The sequence below is a fragment of the Pongo pygmaeus genome, chromosome 14, assembly GCF_028885625.2.
Source record: "Pongo pygmaeus isolate AG05252 chromosome 14, NHGRI_mPonPyg2-v2.0_pri, whole genome shotgun sequence".
NCBI classification, from domain to species: domain Eukaryota; kingdom Metazoa; phylum Chordata; class Mammalia; order Primates; family Hominidae; genus Pongo; species Pongo pygmaeus.
In genome coordinates, this window is record NC_072387.2 from 24,981,427 (window position 1) to 24,998,351 (window position 16,925).

At 39.6% G+C, this 16,925-nt stretch overlaps 1 protein-coding gene across 3 annotated transcripts in view; it reads right to left on the reverse strand.

Annotated features, from left to right (window-relative positions):
- LOC129011854 (lysine-specific demethylase PHF2-like) overlaps positions 1-7,649 on the reverse strand; it is a 77,647-nt gene extending 69,998 nt beyond the window's left edge. For all 3 annotated transcript variants that reach the window (XM_063650705.1, XM_054447171.2, XM_054447170.2), the window contains exons 1-3: positions 7,335-7,649; positions 5,834-5,990; positions 5,294-5,333 (exon numbers count right to left, since the gene is read on the reverse strand). The gene's annotated coding sequence lies outside the window, so the exon portion shown is untranslated. The remainder of the gene's footprint in view (positions 1-5,293; positions 5,334-5,833; positions 5,991-7,334) is intronic.
- Positions 7,650-16,925: the final 9,276 nt, after the last annotated feature.

Genomic DNA, 16,925 nt, shown 5'->3' on the forward strand with positions numbered 1-16,925 from the left:
GTCTACCAACCAGTCTACAGGTAGTTTGGTGATCTCAGAGGAAGGGACCCTTCAATGATTACCTTCACCTGTGTTTTACAAACTTGAACTGTCAAATAGTATTTCTACAATAATCCTACTTCCTTAACGAGTGAAAATCTCTATACCATAAACCAGCAGCCTCTTTCCTTTATCTCGCTTCCAAGTCTGACAATGACACACGTATCTTACCAGGCAACCAACCACGCAATACTTTCCTCAACAAACTAAATATTCAAGAAAAAGAAATACATGTATGTTCAAAGAAAAGACATACATTTAGAAAGCCCCCAACAATAAAGTTAGCTCTCCACTAACTTACCCTAGCCCATGGACAGGAACTTCCAATTGTCTCACATTTAGGAGTAGATTTACATTTTTTTTTTCCAGCTTGAGATATAATTGACAAAATTTATATAATTTAAGGTGTAAATGATGATTTAATATATATATACATTCTGAAATGATTACTACAATCGACACATCCATCATCACAGTTACTGTGTGTGTGTGCGTGTAAAGTATTTAAGATCTAAAAGTTGGCCAGACGCGATGACTCATGCTGTAATCCCAGCACTTTGAGAGGCCGAGACAGGCGCATCACTTGAGGACAGGAGTTTGAGACCAGCCTGGCCAACATGGTGGAATCTAATCTCTACTAATACAAAATTTAGCCAGGGATGGTGGCACACGCCTGTAATCCCAGCTACTTGGGAGGCTGAGGCACAGGAATCTCTTGAACCCAGGAGGTGGAGGTTGCAGTGAGCTGAGATTGTGCCACTGCATTGTAGCTTGGGCGAGAGAAAGAGACTGTCTCAAAAAAACAAAAACTTTATTAACATGAAAGAAAAACAACACAATTTCGAGGAAAAACAAGGAATGAGAAGAAAACTTCAAAAAATGGTAAATTATTAATATCTAAAAAATACTTAAAAATTTAAAGAATGCTATTTTTAAAATAAAGACAGCAGGCTGGGTGTGGTGGCTCACACCTGTAATCTCAGCACTTTGGGAGGCCCAGGTGGGTGGATCACCTGAAGTCAGGAGTTTGAGACCAGCCTGGCCAACATAGTGAAATTTCGTCTCTACTAAAAATACAAAAATTAGCCAGGCATGGTGGCGGGTGCCTGTAACCACAACTACTCAGGAAGCTGAGGCAGGAGAATCGCTTGAACCCAGGAGGTGGAGATTTCAGAGAGCCGAGATTGTGCCACTGCACTCCAGCCTGGGTGACAGAGTGAGACCCCGTCTTAAAAATATAAAATAAAATAAAAATAAATTAAAATTGAGAGCATAAGAACAGAAAGGAACATTCAGAATGTTAAATATACAGTACAGTATGTTGGAAATCCCCAAGATCATCCACAGTTTCAGTGTTCCCTAGAAGGACTCACAGGACTCAGCATACAGTTATACTCATAGCTATGATTTATTACAGCAAAGTAATACAAAGTGAAATGCAGCCCTGAAGAAAAATGCATATTTGTATCTTTACAGGCACATACATGTACACATATATTTATGCGCATATTGTTTTTCTTCAGGGCTACGCAAACCTGATCATGACTTCCTTGTATTTTTTTACATTTTGTTGCTAGGGAGCTCAAAGAAAATTCAGAATCCAAATATAAAAATACCATCAGATTTATAACCTAAACCTGTGATGCCCTGCCTCCCTGATTCTAACCCCTATTTCACATGTTATTTTTCCCATATGCTTGAAGTGTAAAATTGTGTGTGTGTTTGTGCGCATGTGTGTATTTATATGTACACACGTATGTGGGTGTATATACATATATATAAATAAATGCCTGTGTGTATATAAATATATGCATGTGTGGTGGGCGTGTGTGTGTAGTGTTAATTTAATTGCTTCAAATTCTTAAAATTGGGTCCCCCATACATAAATAATGGTTCAACAATCAAGCACAAATAAAAGCTCTCTTGTTCCAGTTAAGTGTTAATTTTACCAACAGTAAGAGTGTAAATCACCAAGATAAGTATTATGGAATATAGATGGTTAGATCATCCCTTCTGCTGTGACTAACTCCTATTGTCAATAATTTCTAAAATAAATTAACCATAAGTACTTACATAACAATAATTTATAGTTTTAATTGAAAAAATTCCTGGCATGCCTGTCTTTGATAAAAACATAAATTCTTCTTTTTTAATATCATTGAGGAGCTTTATTTAGAAAATGTTATAAGTAAAAAAATAAAACTTATAACTAGGCTTCTCACCTATGCCTCCTTTCTGACGTCTTGCTTCTAAGCACTTCCTTTTGCTGTCAAATGTGTTGTGCTTTATATAATAAACTACAAGATCATTTTATATTAAGCATCATTTATTTTATACTGCAAATATGTTCCCCTCCCATTTTCCTTGTTAACACATCCAGATTTGGTAGGAAATAAGTAGCAAAACAAGGCAAGGTTCTGCTTTCAGGACTCCTTTCTCTTAAAGACATATTTATACCCAAAACCAATCATGGAAATTTTTCTTATAGGAATATATATCTGTGTCCACAATTCAGAGATTCTGGGGTTAGACGGTAGCCACTGATAGCTCTGGATTTTAATGGGCCTCGGGGGGCATTTCTTGTTATTATCAAAAAATTATGTTACAATTTTAACTACAAGCGTTTAAAACATTTATATAGGGTCCAAATTTAGATCCAATAGTATGACAATTTTATCACTCTTAAACTTAACTTTCTTTGGTCACAGAAAAAGCACCACAGTTTTGCTAATTTTTTTCATTTAGAAGAGGGTAGAGAAAAATTTAACAAATCAAAGACTATCAATTACCCCAAGTTAATAAACGTTGACATTTTTTCAATCATCATTTAAATAAAGATATTATTACATACAAAATATAAATAACTGTTTTTCTCTACCTACTCTGACAACCACCACCATCAGACACTTTGTAGATGTCCTGCAAGATCCTTCTTGTATATTTAATATGTGAAGTTATACACATAAAAAACAGCTTTGAAACAAAGGCAGTAACAGTCTTTTCCTTACTGTCTGTTGACTAGACTGCCAAAAGCCACAGGATTAGAAGTGCTAGTCATCTTACTACATTCACCATGCAGCTATTTTCATTAAGCCCTATCAATGTCTTACTTATTAAAAATTACTTAAGTAAAGATCATTGTTTTGAGCTGGGTTTATAATTTTGAAGATCCAATGCCAAATTTCAACACCTTATAGTATTTGGCAGGAATATGTATAAAATTACTTGATTACTAAATGTAAAAGAAAATGTATGCTGTCAATTCTTACGACATTTCTAATATTACTTTACCAATAATTTTAAAGCTAGTTTATTTATTAAAGATTTTACTTAAGTTACATAAACTTGAAAAAGCATCTGACTAGTCTTTTTTAGTATTGAACTTAAGCACTTTCATTTTTTTTTAAGCCAATTAATTAGAGGTCTTTTAAATATTTTTAGTAGTGGAACATTCTGTACACAACACACAAATACATCTAAAAATCTATTAGACATACCAATGAAGTACTGAAATCGCCTTTGCAGCATTATAACTGAGGAAATTATGACAGTGAAAGACCTAACCGACTCTATCTTGCTTCTAACCCTTAAGCTGTCCTTGTTCATTCCTGGACATAAGCTGAACTAACTTTGGGAAGGAATTTAGTTCAGTTTGACTCTGAAAGCAAATTGATAACAGCCCTCTCCCGAAAAAAAGAACCCCTTCTTGCCTGGGGAGCAGTCTGCCTTTGCAGGACTAACATATTAGCTACAAGATTAGAAGTTACAGTTTAGGGGTCACGCAGTCTCCGGCTTCAAAAATCTGAACCTCCCCAAACTGCTCCTGCGGGTGACATCACTACTGTAAAGCCTAAGATCAGTGCTTGATATATGTTGCAGACCCTGCCCAGGCCAATAATCTGGCCCAACCAGATGTGCCATCACGCCCATAAACAGAAGACAGCAAAAACACCTAACTTCAAACCTCTATGAATTCTGTCTCCAACCTGACCAATCAGCACTCCTTACTTCCCAAGCCCCGACCCACCAACTATCTTTAAAAACTCTGATCCCTGGCCACATGCGGTGGCTCATGCCTGTAATTCTCAGCACTTTGTGAGGCTGAGGCAGGCAGATCACGAGGTCAGGAGTTCATTATCATCCTGGCCAACATGATAAAACCTCATCTCTATTAAAAATACAAAAAATTAGCCAGACGTGGTGGTGGGCACCTGTAATCCCAGCTACTCGGAAGGCTGAGGCAGGAGAATGGCATGAAACCGGGAGGTAGATAGAGGTGGCCATGAGCAGAGATTTCACTACTGCACTCCAGCCTGGGTGACACAGTGAGGCTCCACCTCAAAAAACAAACAAACAAAAACAAAACAAACAAAAACCCTCTGATCCCCGAATGCTCAGGGAGACTGATTTGAGTAATAAACTTTGATTTGCCACACAGCCGGCTCTGCATGAATTACTCTTTCTCCACTGCAATTCCTCTAAATAAATTGGTTCTGTCTAGACAGTGCGCAAGGTGAACTCATTGAACTGTTACCGTACGTTTCACAGCTTTAAAGATCCCCCTTTATTTTCCTATCTTAGACTCTCAGATTCTTGATAACCTGATTCACAACCCTAGACAGCTGTCAGCTAAATAGCCTTAAATTTGAACATTAAAGGAAACAACTCAGTTGAAAATCAAATACCAAAACTTCCATCATAACCTACAGGAAAAAAAAAGCCTGGTGGTGCTAGGGGGAAACACTAATATTTTTCTTTGAGCCAAATTAAACATAAAATTAAACTACACTCTTCCTTAAAAACCCAAGTGTAGCCTCTGTTGCAATAACCATTTTAGTCACACACACACACAAAAAATCAAGTGAACACAGAACACTCAGTCAACTGAATAGAAAAAAACAAAAAAAGAAAGAAAAAAAGACAAGGTCTTCGGAGAGTAAAACAAACAAAAAAACCAAAAACATGAAGGCCTTTCAAATACAAACATTCACACATACACACACACACACAAAATCTTCGATGTTACCTTTTAAACTGATTTTTACACAATTGTGCTCCTTTAAACAAAACTCTTTTAATCTTATTACCAAATTTCAGCTAGGACAAAATTCTGCTAAACTAACAATGGTCACACAAATTATATGATTTCTGAGCACTCTAAGTGTAAGCAGAAGTTAACACCAGCTGGCTGTTAAACGTTGACTTTATTCTTTAAAAGGAATTTGCAAGACAGATTCCAAACCCAGTTTCTTACCTTGTGATGGGTCTCAGGCTGTAGACTGCTCTCTACCATCCTAGGAGGAGGAAAAAAAATGAATTTGCCTGCTGGAAGAAGTGAGCTCGAACTCCATAAAAAAAGACATCCCTGATCTCCAAAAATTTGGTCAAGATCTAAAGTTTATTTTGCTGTATGTCTCCTTTTTCAGGAGTTTTACTTGCTTCCAACAAGAAGACAAGTTTTCCTACCTCCAAGATGATGGAAGACAGGTAACTCCTTTATGGAGTTCGAACTCACTTCTTCCAACATACAAACTGGGGCCTGGCCCCAACACCCCACCTGTGCTGGGCTTCGTCTTCCTCCCACAGCCAGAGCCTTCCTCTCTCTCCAACTTCTCGGGGAGTTTCCCTCAGAAACAATCCTAAAGCCTCCTACACTTTCCAACTTCAAAAGCCCTCAGGGAGTGAGCACTACTGTAAAATTAATGGTAAGATAGCAAGAGAGAAAAAAGAAAAGGAGCGAGAATCTAGCAGAAATACACAGAACACTCCAGAAAACGAAAGCTTCTGTACACACCATGAAAGAAAAAGGCCTCAAAGAAGCCGACCGCGGAGAAGCCACACCGAAGCTCTGTCCTCAGTAGTCAGCGCCATGGACAGGAGGTGTCTCTTCTCCAGGATGCATCCTCAAGTTTTCCCGAAGCTGCTGCGGCACCCGGTGTCTCCTGGTAATCCTAAAATTCATATAGAACCAAAAAAGAGCCCACATAGCCAAAACAAGACTAAGCAGAAAGAACAAATCTGGAGGTATTACATTACCTGACTTCAATCTATACTACACTTAGTAGAAACGGGGTTTCACCGTGTTAGTGAGGATGGTCTCATCTCCTGACTTCGTGATCACTCGCCTCGGCCTCGCAAAGTGCTGGGATGACAGGCGTGAGCCACCGTGCCAGGCAACAGACTTTTAATAAACAAGAGCCAAGACCGCACCCAGACACTGTGGCTCACATCTGCAATCTCAGCACTTTGGAAGGCCAAGGTGGGCGAGTCACTTGAGCCCAGGAGTTTGAGATCAGCCCGGACAACATGGCAAAACCCTCCTTCTACAAAGTACAAAAAATTAGCTGAGCATGGTGGCGCATGCTTGTAGTCCCAGCCACCTGGGAGGCTGCGGTGGTAGGATCACTTGAGCTCAGGAGAGGTCGAGGCTGTAGTGAGCTGTGATTGCACCACTGCCCTCTAGCCTGGGTGGCAGAGGCACCTCTGAATCTGTTGGATTCTAACCCTGTATATCTCAAATTTTATTAATATTACTCAATCTTAAAGGGGGCTGTGACATCTTTAGTCTTTAAAAATATTAAACCTATAAACAAAGGACTCTATAAGGTTAAATAGTATTCAAATTTCTATATGCTTTAAAACGTGGACACAATGTATTGAGAAACACACCTACGAAAATGCACCCAATCAACTCTGAACAAAAATTTAGATATCTCTTCAATACAAGCTATCTAGTGGTATTTATACATAATATTCTTCCATATATCAACAATATCTTACATGCTCATAATGTTAAAAATAACTAAAAAGTGTCCAAATTATAGGCCTTACACATTTCTGAAAAATGATACAATGTAGATTGTCTTAAAGCAGTCAAGAAAATGCATAAACTAGAGGAATCATCAAAAACATAATAATAATAATAATAGAAAGAGTTCACACCAAAGGTAGTAATACTAAGAATAAAAGAGGGCTCAACACCGCAGGTTCTTTGAGGCAAAAGTTCTTAAAGCCTTGTTTTGGTTGTGATTCTTTGCCTTAAAACATTACATACGGCCAGACGCAGTGGCTCACACCTGTAACCCCAGCACTTTGGGAGGCCGAGGCAGGTGGATCACCTGAGGTAATGTAGCCCCCGATAGGCAGCCAACCCACCCCACCGCCAGCAATGCAACCCTGAAGAGTGCCCCCCAACCAGCCCCCTACTACAGACAGGGCAGCCTCGGGCAGTAAGCCACAATAGGACACCCAACCCCTGCCCCCAGAGACAGGTAGTGCAGCCCCGGATAACTCACCTATGCAACAATATTTCTATCACTCTGGCCAAGCTACAGTGTCCGACATCACCTCCAACTGCAGTGAGGCGAGCTGAGGCGACGCAAGCTCCAGCCTCCAGCATGTGCCGGTGCCTCTCCCTTCTACTGGTCCTCCTGTCCGGCAGGAGAAGCTCCCGCTGCCGGCGACCCTCTTACTGCTCTGTCGCCACCACCAACCGCAGAGAGCCAGCGCCGCTGGTGGGGGCTGCTAGCAACCCCTTCTCGTAGTTCTCTAACCCAGATACTGAGCGCTGACACTGAAGCGCCTGAAACGAGCAGACACCGCCTCAGCATGCTTTATATGCCGAGGTTAAGGCACACGCTGTTCCTGGACTACATGTTCTGATTGGATGAGAGAAAAACCTTTAGGCCTACTCTGATTGGACTTTATTTTCATGCTGTGATTGGTTGGCTTCAGGCTTGCTCTCATCCAATCAGAACATGATAATAACGTCCAATCTGAGCAACCCTGGAGATTTCTTCTCATCCAATCAGAACGTGCAGTCCAGGAATCCTCCTGTATATAACCTCAGTATATGAATGCTGCTGAAGGGAAGTCAGGCCCTTCCAAGTTGCCTTCTTTTCCTGTAGAGCTGCTTACTGCCTGGCTTAGAGAACCAGGAATGGGTTATCAGCGGCTGTACGCTGGATGCTGGGGCCAGGACAACGTGGCTGGCTTCGCTGTGGTTGGTGGTGGCGGCAACAGAGACGGCAGCGCGGCTGGAGTGGTAGGAGAAGGAAAATAGTTTTCGGATAGATGGAGGGGGTTAAAGAGGGTGGTTAGGAGTAAAGTGGGTGGTTAGTGCCAAAGGGAAAAGAGGATAGCGAGCAGGAGAAGGCGTTGCAAAAAGCCGATAGGAAAAAGATGGTGGGAAAAAAGTTTTGAGTAGATGGAGGGGGAAAAACAGGGTGGGGAGCGGGAGGGAGGGAAGGTTTTGCAGAAAGATGGTGGCTAAAAAGTTTATGGGTAGATGGAGGGGGAAAAGAGGGTGGAGGAAAGTAGGAGGAAAGAGAGGGTAATAAACGGAGGAGGCGAGGGTGAGCAGTAGGGAGAGAAGGTTTTGTGAAAAAAAATGGGGAGTATGGTTTTGGTTAGACGGGGGAAAAGAGGGTAGCTAGGGGGAGGAAGACAAGGTTTTGCGAAAAGATAGTGGCAGAAAAGAAAGACGGTGGAGAAAGAAAAGACGGTGGGTAAAAAGTGGGTAGATGAAGTGGGGAAAGAGGGTTGGGAAAAGGAAGATAGTTTGGGGTAGATGGAGGGCAAAAAAGAGAGTGGCAAGCAGGATAGGTCAAAGAAGACGAGTGGAAAGGGGGGATGACTTTGTGAAAAGACAGTTGGGAAAATTTGGGGGCATAGATGGAGGGGGAAAAAAGCGAGGTGAGCAGGAGCGGGGAGAAGGCTTTACGAAAAGACGGTGGGGAAAATTTTGGGGGGTAGATGGAGGGGGAAAAGAGGAAGGTGAGCAGGAGTGGAGAGAAGGCTTTGCGTAAAGACGGTGGGGAAATGTTTTTGGGTAGCTGGAGAAGGCAAAGAGCGTGGCAAGGAGGAGCGGAGGGAAAGACGGTGAGGAAAACAGTTTTGGGTAGATGAAGGGGTAAAAGAGGGTGGTGAGCAGCAGGAGTGGGGAGAAGGCTTTGGGAAAAGAGGGGGAAATGTTTTTGCTTAGATGAAGGAGCAAAAGAGGGTGATGAGTGTGGGACGGGGAAAAGGAAGGTGGCCAGGGAGAAGGGGAAAAGACAGTGGGAAAAATCAGTGGGGAAAGTGTTTGGGTAGACGGATGGGAAAAGGGTGGTGAGCGGGAGAGTAGAGAAGGGTTTGCGAAATGACGGTGGGGAAAAAATGGTGGGGAAAAAGTTTTGGGCTAGAAGGAGGAAGAAAAAGGGTGGCGAGGGGAGAGGGGGCCAAAGGCGGTCGGGAAAAGAAGGAGAAATAAAGGTGGGGGACAAAGGTTTTGGGTAGATTTTTTAAAAATCAGATTATTTGTATTTTTGCTTTTGAGTAGTTTGAGTTCTTTATATATTTTGTGTCTTAACTCCTTGGCTGATGCATAGTTTGCAAATGCTTTCTTCTATTCTCTGGGTTGTTTCCTCATTCTACTGATTGCTTCCTCTGCTTTGCAGAAGCTTTTAAGTTTAATGTCATTACATCTTTGGTTTTGTTGCTTGTGTTTTTGACAAGTTTAATGTAATTACACCTTTGCTTTTGTTGCTTGTGTTTTTGACAAGTTTAATGTAATTACACCTTTGCTTTTGTTGCTTGTGCTTTTGATATCTGTTATAGAAAATTCCTCGTCCTAACCAATTTCATGAAGCGTTTATCCTATGTTTACTTCTCTAGTACTTTCATAGTTTCAGGTCCTACATTTAAATTTTTACTCTGAGTAGATTTTTGTATATGGTAAGATAGCGGCCTAGATGGATTCTTGTACATGTGGGTGTTGGGTTTTCCTAGCACAGTTTATTGAAGAGATTGTCCTTCCTGAATGTGTGTTCTTAGTGCCTTTGTTAAAAATGAGTTGACTGTAAATGCGTGAATTTGTTTCTGATTTCTCTATTCTGTTTCATTTGTCTATGTCTGTCTGTCATTCCTTCATTTCTGTGTCTCTCCCCCACCCGTTTTTTTCATAGTCCCATGCTGTTTTGATAGTACCTGGCTTACTATAGATTTGTAGTATATTTTGAAATCAGGTAGTGTGATGACTCCAGCTTTTCTTTTTATTCCAGATTCTTTTGTCTATCTGAGGTATTTTGCATTTCCATGTGAATTTCAGGATTTTTTTTCTAGTTCTATGAAGAATGTCTTTTGTAATTTAACACGGATTGCATTGATTCTGTAGATCACATTGGGTGATATAGATATTTTAACAATATTCTTCGGGTGCATGGACATGGAATATCTTTTCATTTACTTGTGTCTGCTTTAATATCTTTCATCTATGCTTTATAGTTTTCATTGTGGGATCTTTTGTCTTTTTGGTGAAGTTTATCCCTAGATATCATTTTTTTGGTAATGAAATAGATTTCTTGATTTTTTTCTTAGATATTTCACTATTGGTGCATGGGTGTGGGCCAGTTTTTATATATTGATATTGTATCTTGCAACTTGACTAAATTTATAATTTCTAGTAGGTTTTTTTGTGGAATCTTTAGGGTTCTCTACATATATATGCACGCACATATGTATATATATGCACGCACATATGTATATATATGCACGCACATATGTATATATATGCACGCACATATGTATATATATGCACGCATATATGTATATATATGCACGCATATATGTATATATGTATGTGTATATACATGTGTGTATGTCTATATGTGTATGTATATGTATGTGCGTATGTGTGTATGTGTGTATGTATATATATGATCACGTCCCCTGCAAACAAAGACAGTTTGACTTCCCTTTTTCTAATTTGGATGCCTTTTATTGCATTCTCCTGATTGCCCTACCTAGGACTTCCAGTACTGTGATGAATAAAAGTGGTGTAAAAGTAGCCACACTTGTTCCAGGTCTTAGAGGAAGAGCTTTTAACTTTTCCCCATTGATTATGATGTTAGCTGTGGGTTTGTCCCTGTATGGCCTTTATTGCACTGAGATACGTTCTTTCTGTACTCATGTTGTTCAGTTTTTCTCATGAAAGAATGTTTTTTATTTTTTTCAGCATCTACTGAAATGATTATATGGTTTTTGTTCTTGATTCGCTGAATGTGATGTCATACATTTATTTATTTGTGTTTATTGACTCCTCCTCACATTCCTGGGATGAATCCCACTTGATCATGGCAGATCATCTTTTTATTGTGTTGTCAAATGAAATTTTCAAGTATTTTATTGAGGATTTTTTTGCATCTGTATTCATCAAGGATATTTGCCTGTGGTTTTCTTTTTGTGTTGTGTCCTGGTCTGGTTTTTGAACCAGGGTCATGCTGTCCTCATAGAACAAGTTTCGAAGCCTTCCTTCCTCTTCATTTTTTGGGGAATATTTTGAGTAAAATTGGTATTAGCTCTTTTGAAAACGTTTGGTAGAATTCAGCAGTTAAAACCATGATTCTTGTGTTTTTCTTTGACAGAAGACTTTTTATTCCTGCTTTAATTACATTACTCATTATTGGTCTGTTCAGATTTTTTATTTCTTCATCATTCTATCTTGGAAATTTGTTTTATGTCCAGAAATTTGTTCATTTCTCCTAGATTTTTCTAGTTGTTTTTATATAGGTGTTTTCATAATCTCTTACAATCCTTCATATATCTGTGTTATCAGTTGTAATGTCTCCTTTTTCATCTATGATCTTATTTTCTTTTTGTTTTCAGTTAAAGCTTGTCATTTTTGATTTTAAAAAAATCCCAGCTCTTTATGCCATTGGCTTTTTGTATTTTTTTGTTTCTATTTTTAGAATTTGTTCTCTAATCTTTATATTTTTTCTACTAATTTTAGCATTTTATTTTTCTTGTTTTTCTCATTACTTGAGTTGTACTGTCAGGTTGACTATTTGAGATCTTTCTACTTTTCTGATGTAGGCATTTATAGCTATGCACTTTTCCTCTTACATCTGCCTTTGCTGCATCCCACAGGATTTGTTATGTTGTGTTTCTGTTCTTGTTTCAATAAATTTTTAATTTCCGTTTTATTTTTTTCATGTATTTATTGGTTGTTCATGAGCATGTATTTTAATTTCCATAAATTTGTATAGTTTTTAAAGTTCCTCCTGTTACTGATTTCTAGTACTATTCCACTGTGGTCAGAAAAGATACTTGATATGATTTCAGTTTTTAAAAATGTGCTGTGACTTGTTTTTTGGCCTAACACATAGTCTGTCCTGGAGAATAATCCATGTGCTACTCAGTGGAATGTGCATTATGCAGTTGCAGAGTGGAAAGCTGTGTAAATGTTAGGTCCATTCGGTATAGATTACAGTTTAACTGATGATGTGTTGTTGCCTGGATGATCTATCCATTGATGATAGTGGAGTGTTGATTATAGTGGAGCGTTGAGGTACTCTATTAGTGTATTGCAGTCCATCTGTCCTTTAAGGTCTGTTAATATTTGCTTCTGTGTTCAGTTGCTTGAGTGCTGGTTGCATATGCACTTATAATTGTTGTGCTGCTGTTTACTTCTTTCTCATGATGTAATTATCTTCATTTTTTTCCTTTTTTGACTGACAGCCTATTTTATCTAAGTATAGCTATTCCTGGTTTTTTTGTTTTCATCCCTTCACTTTCAGTCTATGTGTGTCTTTACAGGTGAACTGAGTTGCTTGTAGGCAGTATATAATTGGGTCTTGTTTTTTAATCCATTCAGCCACTCAGTCTTAATTGGAGAATTTAATTCATTTATATTCAAGGTTATTGCTAACAGGTAAAAACATACTACTGCCATTTTTTACTTGTTTTCGGGTTGTTTTGCTACTCTTTTTGCTTTTCTTTCTCCCTTCCTTCCTCTTTCTCTTCTCTCTGATCCTTCTTTTTTTCTTCTTTTCTTTTCTTTCCTCCTTCCCTTCCTTCCTGTATTTATCTCTAGTGAGGTAATTTTTTCTGGTAGTGTGTTTTAATTCCTTGCTTTTAATTTTTAGGGTGTCCATTATTGATTTTTGTTTTCTGGTTACCATGAGGCTAAACAACATAATTATAATCAGTTATTTTAAACTGAAGAAAACTTAACTTTGATTGGTCTCAGCTACTCAGGAGGCTCAGGTGGGAGGATTGCTTGACCCTGGGAGGCCGAGGTTGCAGTGAGTCAAGATTGCACCACTGCACACTCCAGCCTGGGTGAGTGACAGGGTGAGACCTCACCACACTAAATAAATAAATAAATAAATAAAGCAATCGCTTATATTGAATTCTGATTGTAAATTTTGAGATGGTGATTGATAAGGTATAAAGAAGAAAATGAAAATCATTCATAATCTCATTACCCAAAGATAACTACTCCTAATGTTTTGGTACATATGCTTCCTAATTCATAACCCTCTCTCTCACACACACACAAATGCACACATACAATAGATACATTTTACACACAGATATAATTTTATTGTAGCATTTTAAGAAAAACAGCTTTGTAATTTTTTTATTTAAAAATATTGTGAATATCTTTTGTGAATTATATTCATACAAAATATTATACATCGTAGGCTGGGCACGGTGGCTCATGCCTGTAATCCCAGCACTTTGGGAGCCCGAGATGGGCGGATCATGAGGTCAGGAGATTGAGACCATCCTGGCTAACACAGTAAAACCCCATCTCCACTAAAAAAAAATACAAAAAATTAGCCAGGCATGGTGGCACACACCTGTAGTCCCAGGTACTCAGGAGGCTGAGGCAGGAGAATCGCTTGAACCCAGGAGGTGGAGGTTACAGTGAGCCGAGATCGTGCCACTGCACTCCAGACTGGGCAACAGAGCAAGACTCTGTCTCAAAAAAAAAAAAATTATACATCTTAGTTTTAAGATTGTGGTTTCTACTCTTTGGGGTGGCAGGTACACTTCTTGCTAAAATGAATTGTCTCAGTATCTTTGATTTTCCTTCTCTCCCCTTGGCTACTGCTTTTGGAAGGGGGGCCTGGATCTCCCTCCTGTTTGCTTGGGGACAAACACATAGTATCATGGGGTTATGAAAACCTGTTGCCTGCCCCAGATAGCAACACTGGCTCCAGTTCTGAAAATAAAGATAAGAGTTTTTGCCCTCTGATTAATACTAAGATGTAAACAAATTAGTTTTAGATAACTGTAACAAATGATTTAGTTGTAACTCTGTGTGTTTTAGATCATTGTAGCAAATGATGTAGATAGAACTCTGTGTTCTTTTTAATTAAGAGTCAGGATTTCTATACAGTATGTTCATTGTCTGCTTTATCAGTAAAAGTATAGTAGAGACGGGGTTTCACCATGTTTGCCAGGCTGGTCTTGAACTCCTGACCTCAGGTGATCCACCCTCCTTTGCCTCCCAAAGTGCTGGGATTACAGGTGTGACCCACTGCACCTGGCCATCACCTTACTTAGATGGAGTCTTGTGTGAAACACACCACAGAACTCACGTTCACTTACAGCTGGGGGAGGCTCACCTCATTGTGTGATGAGATTGGAGCCTGTCTGCCACACCTCCTTGTGTGTCTCCGAGTGTCCTTAGGTCTGCTGGGGGGCTCCCTTGTCCTGATCTCTTATGCAGAGGAAAGACGTGGCATGTGTTGAGAGCCAGCCTGGTGGTGGTACGTAGTGACTGCCCAGCCAGTAGAAGCTGCTGCTGTTGCCTCTTTGGACCATCCCTTCCCTGTCCAGGACCTTACTTCATGGAAACACCGCAGGTAGAGTCCAGCAGGAAAGTGAGAACTGCTCTTTTCCTTCCTTTTTTTTTTTTTTTTTTTTTTTTTTTGATACAGAGTCTCACTGTGTTGCCCAAGCTGGAGTGTAGTGGCGCTATCTCGGCTCACTGCAACCCCTACCTCCTGGGTTCAAGTGATTCTTTTGCCTCAGCCTCCCAAGGAGCTGGGATTACAGGTGCCCACCACCATGTCTGGCTAATTTTTGTATTTTTAGTAGAGACAGGGTTTCACCATGTTGTCCAGGCTGGTCTCAAACTCCTGGCCTCAAAAGATCCGCCCACCTCAGCCTCCCAGCGTGCTGGGATTACAGGCATGAACCATCGTGCCCAGCCAAGAACTTCCCTTTTTTTTAAATATGACACAGAGTCTTGTTCTGTCACCCAGGCTGGAGTGCAGTGGCATGATCTCGGCTCACTGTAACCTGCACCTCCCGGGCTCAAGCGATTCTCCTGCCTTAGCCTCCCAAGTATCATAGTATCCTGGGGTTATGAAGACATGTTGCCTGCGCCAGATAGCAATACTGGCTGTAGTTCTGAAAATAAAGGTAATGTAAGAGTTTTTGTCCCGTGATTAAATTAAGATGTAAATAAAATGATTTTAGATCATTGTAGCCAATGATTTAGATATAACTCTGTGTGTACCTTTTAGTTAAGAGTTCAAGATTTCCATACAGTATGTTCATTGTCTGCTTTATCTGTAAAACATAAAAGCTGATACTGGGTGAGGTAGGAAAATGGATGTGTTTTACCATCACAAGGAAAAGATATTATCCGTACAGTCTTGCCAAGGAGGCATGGACTGCTTAAATTGGCTTCTGGATATTTCAGTTTGGGTATGATAGCCTTAAGTTGAATTTGTTGGTTACTGCTTAATATTTATTTTAGTAACTGACTGCGTGTGTTTAGTAGTTCATTGTGTTAATGAACCGTCCTGTCCTAAAAGCAAAAATGCAGAGGTTCAAGGGAGCATGAATTGTTAACATCTCGTTTAAATAAATAGGCTAGGTTAAAATTTTTTTTACAGAGCTTTACAGTATTACATGTCAGTTTATTACAGTATTACATGTCAACAAAAATGGCAGAAGCTCTCTCAACTGACTGGCCAGATGGATTAGATCTCTCCATTCACTCAATAAAATGTTCAGGATTTCATACTATATTTTCAATTGAAGAGGAGTTTTAGACTTTATGTTGCTTCAGTTTATGGATACTTACTCTCTTGTACTTTATATCCAAATTTGTAGATCTATTTGAAGAATTCAGAGAATGTATGGAAGATGGCTCAGCTTGCTGTGAAGCAAAGAAACCAGGGACCTTCTCCAGAACCTCTGAAGTTGATGTTAGGTCTAGCTAATGTTTGTCTTCTAAAAAGAGTAAGTATCTAAAGCCCAAACAACTTGCATAGCTTTCTTTTGTTAAATACAATTAATAACCATTCAGATTTTAGAGGAGATTATAGATATTTAAATACATGTCAGTTACCCAGGATTCTATGTAAACCATATTCAGATCCCTTTAATTGAAACACCTTAATTGCTGCTGTTACATTTATGGTGTGTAAGTCTGTTTAGTCCATCAATAGATTGTTTTATTATCTTTTTTTTTAGAAGTGGAATTCTCTCTCAGTTATACTAGTGCTCGATTCCAGTAGCTACACTAAAGAATGTGGAAAAAAAGAGATGAATCTTTCTGATTGAATAGAAGTGGATCGTTTCCACTAGAACAGCTTCAAAGCTTCCCCCAACTTTTACAGAACATCCATCGCTTAGAGGTATGTGACTGGACCATGTGCTTCTTTGCATTTTCTATTTGAACTTCCTTCATGGCCTTTTTGTTTTTTTTTTTGTTTTTTTTTTTTTGAGACAGAGTCTTAACTCTGTCACCCAGGCCACAGCACATTCATGGCTCACTGCTGCCTGAACTCCTGGGCTTATGTGATCCTTCCACTTCAGCCTTCCAAGTAGCTAGGACTATAGATGTGCACCATCATGCCTGGCTAATTTTTAAAAAAATTTATATCAGGTTGGGCACGGTGGCTCACACTGATAATCCCAACACTTTGGGAGGCCAAGGCAGGTGGATCACTTGAGATCAGAGGTTTGCCTGGTCAACATGATGAAATCACATCTCTACCCAAAAATACAAAAATTAGGCGGGCATGGTGGTACACGCCTGTAGTCCCAGCTACTCAGGAGACTGAGGCAGGAGAATTGCCTGAACCTGGGAGGCAGAGGTT